Raw genomic sequence first — 7629 nt, 5'->3', positions numbered from 1 at the left:
ATAAAAATACGTTTAATTTGACACCAAATTCACTTTCATATCTTCAGTATTAAAAAAGTTATGTCCATTTTCATACTCGGATATTAGCATCTTGTTCCCTATTGCTTTTCCATTGACTTAACACAAAAGCTGTGATCGAGGACAGTCAAAAGCCCATAATTTTCTTAAATATTAAGAGAACTGAATGAAATTTTCAGTTATTATAGATTGAAGCATTCTGAAACAAATGTAAAACCTGGATGACCTGAAATGAAATTAAGAAACATATCACTTCCCACTTCCTCCCATGGTCGATCTGGGAGGACATGGGGCACCAGAGTTTCTTTCTGATTCTGTTGTTCATACGTCCTGCAGGCTTCACAGTTTGAAATGAACTGTTTCACAGCAGATTTCATTCCGGGCCAGAAAATGCATTCTCTAGCACGTCTGAGGGTTCCTTCCACTCCCAGGTGAGAGGTCTGTAGTGTCTCCTTCATATCTCTAGGTAGAGTGACGGGGATTGCAACTCTCTCTCCTCTGAATACTAGGTTATCTTGCACACTCAACTCGTCTCTGACGTTGAAGTACGGATGTGCTGCCTCTGGGACTTCTGCTTTGTGATCTGGCCATCCATTTTGGATTACTGTCTTAACGGTCTATAGTGTTTCGTCTTCCCTGGTATGGGCTTGAATGTGTTTGAACTTGTCCTTTCCCATGCTCAAGGACACAACTACGTTGACATTAGTGAATCTGGTCGATCCTATGCTTGGGAGAGCATATCTGCTAGATGCATGCCTTTTCCCTCTACCCACTTGATCTCGATGTCATAGTGTAGCATCCTCATCATCATGCCCTGGAGACGTCTTGGTGCTGTATGCAGAGGCTTTTTGACTATGACTTCCAATGGCTTGTGGTATCTCTCAACGATCACTCTCTGTCCATAGGTGTACTGATGGAAGCGCTCGAGGGCAAACACTATTGCTAGTGCCTCCTTTTCAATCTGAGCATATCTCTGCTCGCTTGGCATCAATGCTCGACTCACATAGGACAGTGGTTGTCCCTTCTGCATAAGTGTTGCACCTAGACCTGCCTTGCTTGCATCATATTGTATGGTCAGCTGTTTGTCTGGTGTGTAGTATGCCAGGATAGGTGCCGTTGTCAACAGCTCCGTGATTTTTGACATTGCCATGTCATGTTCTGATGACCATTCCCACTCTACTTCTTTGTGGGTCAATCTCCACAAAGGCTTGATGAAGTGAACCCAGTACTTCTTGTTGTTCGTCTCATTCCGGAGTACGACTTTCGCCCTACCTTCCGCCAGCAGGTTGGATCTGTTGTACATCTTTAAGGTGATTTTCTCTCATCTAATGTCCTCTTTGTTGGGTACAAGATGCTTGGGAATCACATTAACACTGGCACCCGTGTCAATCTGAAACTTGATGGCTGTTGTGCCGACCTGCATCTCAGCGAATAGATTAGATTAGATTAGATTTCTTTATTTGTCATTCAGAGCTTTCGGTCTGATCGAAATGTCATTGCCTGCAGTCATACATATAATAATAAATAACAAAACACACAATAAACACAAATTAACATCCACCACAGTGAGTTCACCAGGCACCTCCTCACTGTGATGGAGGCAAAGTCTTAAAGTCACTGTCTCTTCCCTCCTTATTCTCCTTCTGCGCTGAGGCGATATGTTGTTACCCCACCGGACGATGGTAATCAGTCCCGCGGCTCAACTGAGCTCCGCGAACGGGCCGGTTCAAGCTCCGCGGCCCGGGGTGGTCGAAGCTGCCGCCCTCCAGTCCAGTGGACGCAGCTGTTGCCGCGGGAGCTCCGTAAAAACAGGTCACCAGCCTGTGGCCTGCGAGCTCCCGACGATGGCCTGAAGAGAATTTGTTTACGGCTGTTTTGATCTCAATGCAACTCACAGACCCTGTGTTGGCAATGGACGTTGTGTCAGATGTCTCTATGACCTTGTGCAGACCCCGTTTCTGCATGCTTTCCTTCCTCTGCTTGCAGCAGCAGGCGAAGTGGTTTTGTCGTCCGCATCTGTTGCAGTCCTTCCCATACGCTGGGCATTCCTCATTCCTGCGCTTGTGCGTCCTTGCACAGAACTTGCACTTTACTTGTCCCTGATTATTCCTGCAAAGGAAAATCAACCATCTTTTCCTGTGGTTTGAATCATTGTGTATTGTCGGCTCATCGCCGATGACCTGCATTCTTGCCGCTGTTACCTCCGAGGATCTACATATGTCCACAGTTCCCTGCAGTGTCAGATTCCTCTTTTGAAGGAGTGTCTACCTAGTTGACCTGTCTGCAAAACAATTTACGATGCAAACTCGAATGAGGCTTTCTCTCAGGCACTCACAGAAGTTGCATGTTTTAGCAAGCTCCTTCAGCTCTGCAACATACGATTCAATGCTTTCTCCTGACTTCTGGTCTCGTTTATTGAAAACAAATCTGTCATATTTTTCATTCGTCTCTCCTATGATGATGGTAGACATCTTGTCGGCGATGATGACTTTCACATCTGTCTCATCTGCTACAGTCTCGAACGTCAGGGTAGAATCGCACGCTCTCCGGTCCAACAATATGCAGGAATACTGCTTTTTGATACTGTTTCTCCTTCTTCTCAAGTTCTGTTATCACTGCATAATTTTCATACATTTGTTTAAACATTTTCCACTCATCCACCCTGTTCTCTTTGAGCTTTAGGTTGGGTGGTGGAATCACGTGGAAAGATGGACTGTTCTGCGCCATTTTGAAATATCAGCGTATTCCCTCGGACTTACTAGCTTATTTTATCTTTCAGCAGACTCTCACAGCACGTTGTTTTAAACTTCAATTCCCACGGCGCTGATTTACACGCAACGCCTTATCTTTGTGTGTTCACTGACCTGCATTCACTCATGCATGCAGTTAGTCTGGTCGCTGAGCGTTGAAACATTGATTCCTGAAAGCTTTTCAAAGCATTATTTCTAATCGACAGAGACAATGGACAATAGGGTGCAGGAGTAGGCCATTTGGCCCTTCGAGCCAGCACCACCATTCAATGTGATCATGGCTGATTATCCCCAATCAGTACCCATTTCCTGCCTTCTCACCATATCCCCTGACACCGTTATTTTCAAGAGCCCTATCTAGCTCTCTATTGAAAGCATCCAGAGAACCTGCCTCCACCGCCCTCTGAGGCAGAGAATTCCACAGACTCACCACTCTCTGTGAGAAAAAGTGTTTCCTCGTCTCCGTTCTAAATGGCTTACTCCTTATTCTTAAACTGTGGCTCCTGGTCTGGACTCCCCCAACATCGGGAACATGTTTCCTGCCTCTAGCGTGTCCAAGCCCTTAACAATCTTATATGTTTCAATGAGATCCCCTCTGATTCTTCTAAACTCCAGAGTGTACAAGCCCAGCTGCTCCATTCTCTCAGCATACGACAGTCCCGCCATCCCGGGAATTAACCTTGTAAACCTATGCTGCACTCCCTCAATAGCAAGAATGTCCTTCCTCAAATTAGGGGACCAAAACTGCACACAATACTCCAGGTGTGGTCTCACTAGGCCTCTGTACACCTGCAGAAGGACCTCTTTGCTCCTATATTCAATTCCTCTTGTTATAAAGACCAACATACCATTCGCTTTCTTCACTGCCTGATGTACCTGCATGCTTACTTTCATAGACTGATGTACAAGGACCCCCAGATCCCGTTGTACTTCCCCTTTTGCCAACTTGATGCCATTTAGATAGTAATCTGCCTTCCTGTTTTTGCTACCAAAGTGGATAACCTCACATTTATCCGCATTAAACGTCATCTGCCATGCATCTGCCCACTCCCCCAACCTGTCCAAGTCACCCTGCATAATGTTTATAGTGTTTATTTGATTCACAAATGTTCACTTTCACTGCTGCCACCATGTTTTGATATCTATCTGCTTATAAAATAAGTAAACAAGTACATAATGTACAGAGAAAGATGGCTGCACACACATTCATGTTGGAATCAAAAACAGGAATGATTTATTTCCAAGGCAAAGGTCACTGACTGATTTACTAAGCATGTGCGAGAACGAGTACAGCTCATATGCATAAATTACATGGATATTGTCACAATTTCTACTGAGCTTAAAGGAATATAGTTAATCACAAGCATATCAAATTGTTAAACAGGTGTGTATTCCTATATTTGAACTTTTTTTTGGAAAGTCACTAATATAGGAATCTTAGCACTCAATTTACACATGGTGCAGTCCCACACACAGAATTGTGATAAAAGACTTCATGATCCATGTTGGTGATATTGTTTAAGAAATGAATATTGGGCAGGAGATTGGGAAAACCTCCTGCATCTGCTTCAACTAAATAGCATCTCACCTGAGAGTGCAAATGGGGCCTTGGTATGTATGGTGTCTTCTTTGAAAGGCAGCTTTTCTGAAAATGCAACATTTTTTTTTTTTCAATTCAATTCAATTCAATTTATTGTCATTTGGACCCCTTGAGGTCCAAACGAAATGCCGTTTCTGCAGCCATACATTACAAACAAATAGACCCAAGACACAACATAATTTACATAAACATCCATCACATTGCTGTGATGGAAGGCCAAAAAAACTTCTCTCTCCACTACACTCTCCCCCCCGATGTCAGAGTCAAAGTCAAAGCCCCCGGCGGGCGATGGCGATCCCATTAAAGCCATGCCGGGTGATGCAAGGTCGCGCACCGGGTCTTGATGTTAGAGCCCCCGGCGCGCGCTCGCAGCCATTCCAAGCCGCGCGGAGCGGTGCTGTAAGGCCCCGCTCCAGGTGCTCTTCAACCCCGCAACTCGGGCGGGAGAAGTCGCCGCTGCGGAAGCCCCGAAAAGCGGTCTCCCTCCAGGGACCCGCGGGCTCCCGGTGTTACCGTCCGCCAAACCCGCAGTTGCAGCCACCGAATCTCCGGGGGTCGGGTCGCAGCAGCGTCCACCACAGCTCCACCCGCTCTGGACTCGGCCAGCTCCGCGACGGTGAGGTGAGTAGTCGGCACCACAGCACTCGGTCTTCCTGTTGGAGGCCGCTCCTCGTTGCAGCCCCAACGACAACGGAGACCCGACAAAGAAAAGGTCGGGTCTCCCGTGCAGGGAGAGATTTAAAAATTACCCCCAACCCCCCCACACCACCCCCACCCCCCCACACACATACCCCAACATAAATAACAAAAACTACATAAAAACATAGACATAAAATAATAAAAACGCAGACGGACTGCAGAGGCCGCAGCTGACGAGAGTCGCGCCGCCTACCGGATTTATGTGGTACTGCACCAGTCTAGATCATTTTGCTCAAGACCAGAGTAGGATTGGTCCTACTCCACAACCTCTTGATTCTGAGGCAGGAATAGGATCATCTAAGACAATCGGACGATTGTCTCCAACTCACCAGGTTAGCTGACGTTTCTGGAACATAATTCAAATCTCCTAAATTGTTTGCTGGGATCTCACCCCAAGGTATTTATATTGGTTCAGCCAGCATTTGGATGGATTTTGTAGGGTGAGGCTCGTTCACATGAAGCTGCTGGTTTTGCAATGTATTGGTGAGTGGGAGGTATATCTGACCTATGGTATTCTTGCACAACTAGGATTCGTATGTTATTTTATTTCACTTGGGGGATAAGCCTGAGCCTCCCTTTTTCATTTTATTACCAATCCTATTTCCCATTGGATGAAAATAATGGAATGATTGAAAGTAACAGCATTTTTAACCTTGTTTGCAAGTGAAAGTATAACATTAAATAAACTAATATATTCCTGTGACTTTCTTTCCTGATAGTTGGCCGGCCCAAGGTAATTACCCATGGTTAAAAATAACACCTGAAGTTCTGGGTGTGGAAATTGAAAGCAGAGTCTTTGTTCAGAGCTATGTTTAAAATATTTCTCGCTAATCTCCAAGTTGGATGAAATTCTATTTCAATAAAACAATGGAATTGGAATCCCATATCCCATTAAACAGTTGCCTGAAAACATTGTTGGTGTGTAGGAGGAGAAATGGTAGTGATTTGACTTTAAAACATTTGCGTGCGATTGTATATATAGTCAACATATAAAGAGACGCCTGTCAAATTAAGAGATGTGAAAGGATTGCATCACTGCATTCTTAACCTTTGCCTTGAGATTTAAGCTTTTTTTTTTGTACTTCACAGAAGGGTGGAGGTAGTCATTGTGTATAGTTCTTTTATTTTGCTGAGAAGGAAATGCCACCAGGTTGGGCAAGTGAGTTTTAATTCCAGCATCATGAAATCATTAGATGCTATTGCATAATAAAATCTGGAAGAGATGTGTGAATACATAATGAATTCAATTGTATCCTATACCTATCAGAATTGTACCCAGTGTTGCATTGGGCCAACCCTATACTCACCTCTTCTGTAGCCTAGCATTATAGTGGGGCTAGGCTACAGAAGCACAACATTATAATGCGATAGATTCAACCCATCATGTCCCACTCCAGTCTTGTATAGGGAGCGATCTATATTCTCCAGACTTGTACCCCAGTGTTACAGCAGGAGAGACATGTGCCCACCTGTATTATACCCTAATGTTATGCAGTGACTAAAAATAGGCTTCCTTGACACGAGGTGATGTTTGTGTATATTTTGTGTATATTTGTGGAAATGGAGACCAATAACGTATAAAGGACAATGGAGTTTGCAGTGACATGAAACTTAATTACTGCAAAAATCAGGTTATCATTTAATCATTTCGTCATATGATGTTAATAGCACCATGTTGTTTGTTTGAAAGTCCTTCCATACCTGGATTTCTTTGGTTTTTCCTATTTAGTGAGAGTGAGTTAAATTGACCACTTATTAAAAGCTGAAATAAACTGTAAAAATGAAAATATAGATAAATCATTATATTGAATGCTAGTCTTTCATTTAATGGCATGTTATGAAAACTTGCATTAACCGAATCAACCTCAGAGGCATCTGAATTCGATTAAGTTTCGTGCTGCAGCCTTTTGTTTGATTAGGGTGCGTAAGTTAAACAATAATGATCAGTAATGTAGGTAAACATTCCCTTCCCATTAATGACTGGGTTACTTGCCCAATGATATTCAGCCCCACCCATTAAGAAACTGCTGTAACTGGTTCAATATAACTAGTATGTGATGCACAAGAACAGAAAATGAACATAAAAAGATTAATTGGTGCAGATAGAAAATAAAATCAGACCGTTTTCTATGGGATGTATACCCCTCTACTTTGACACCTATGTTGACAGAGTCTGGCCTCAGATGTAGCTTTATGGTAGAAGTGAGGTTAATATTTTAAGTGAAGAAAAATAAGGTCACAAGAGATATTCAGTCATGGTTGATCTATCTCCCCCTCCTAACCCCATTCTCCTACCTTCTCTCCATAACCACTGACACCCGTACTAATCAAGAATCTATATATCTGTGCCTTAAAAATATCTATTGACGGCCTCCACAGCCTTCTGTGGCAAAGAATTCCACAGATTCACCACCCTCTGACTAAAGAAATTCCTCCTCATCTCCTTCCTAAAGGAACGTCCTTTAATTCGGAGGCTATGACTAGTCCTAGACTCTCTCACTAGTGGAAACATCCTATCCACATCCAATGTATCCAAGCCTTTCACTATTCTAAGATGCCTTC

At 43.7% G+C, this 7629-nt stretch overlaps 1 protein-coding gene across 1 annotated transcript in view; it reads left to right on the top strand.

Moving 5' to 3' along the window:
* ttc39a (tetratricopeptide repeat domain 39A) overlaps positions 1–7629 on the top strand; it is an 83456-nt gene that overhangs the window by 14462 nt on the left and 61365 nt on the right. The gene's annotated exons all lie outside the window — the stretch shown is intronic.

This window comes from Amblyraja radiata, chromosome 10, assembly GCF_010909765.2.
Source record: "Amblyraja radiata isolate CabotCenter1 chromosome 10, sAmbRad1.1.pri, whole genome shotgun sequence".
In the NCBI taxonomy this organism is placed as follows: domain Eukaryota; kingdom Metazoa; phylum Chordata; class Chondrichthyes; order Rajiformes; family Rajidae; genus Amblyraja; species Amblyraja radiata.
Note: the sequence above shows the minus strand (reverse complement) of the source record. Positions and strands in the feature narration are given on the sequence as shown.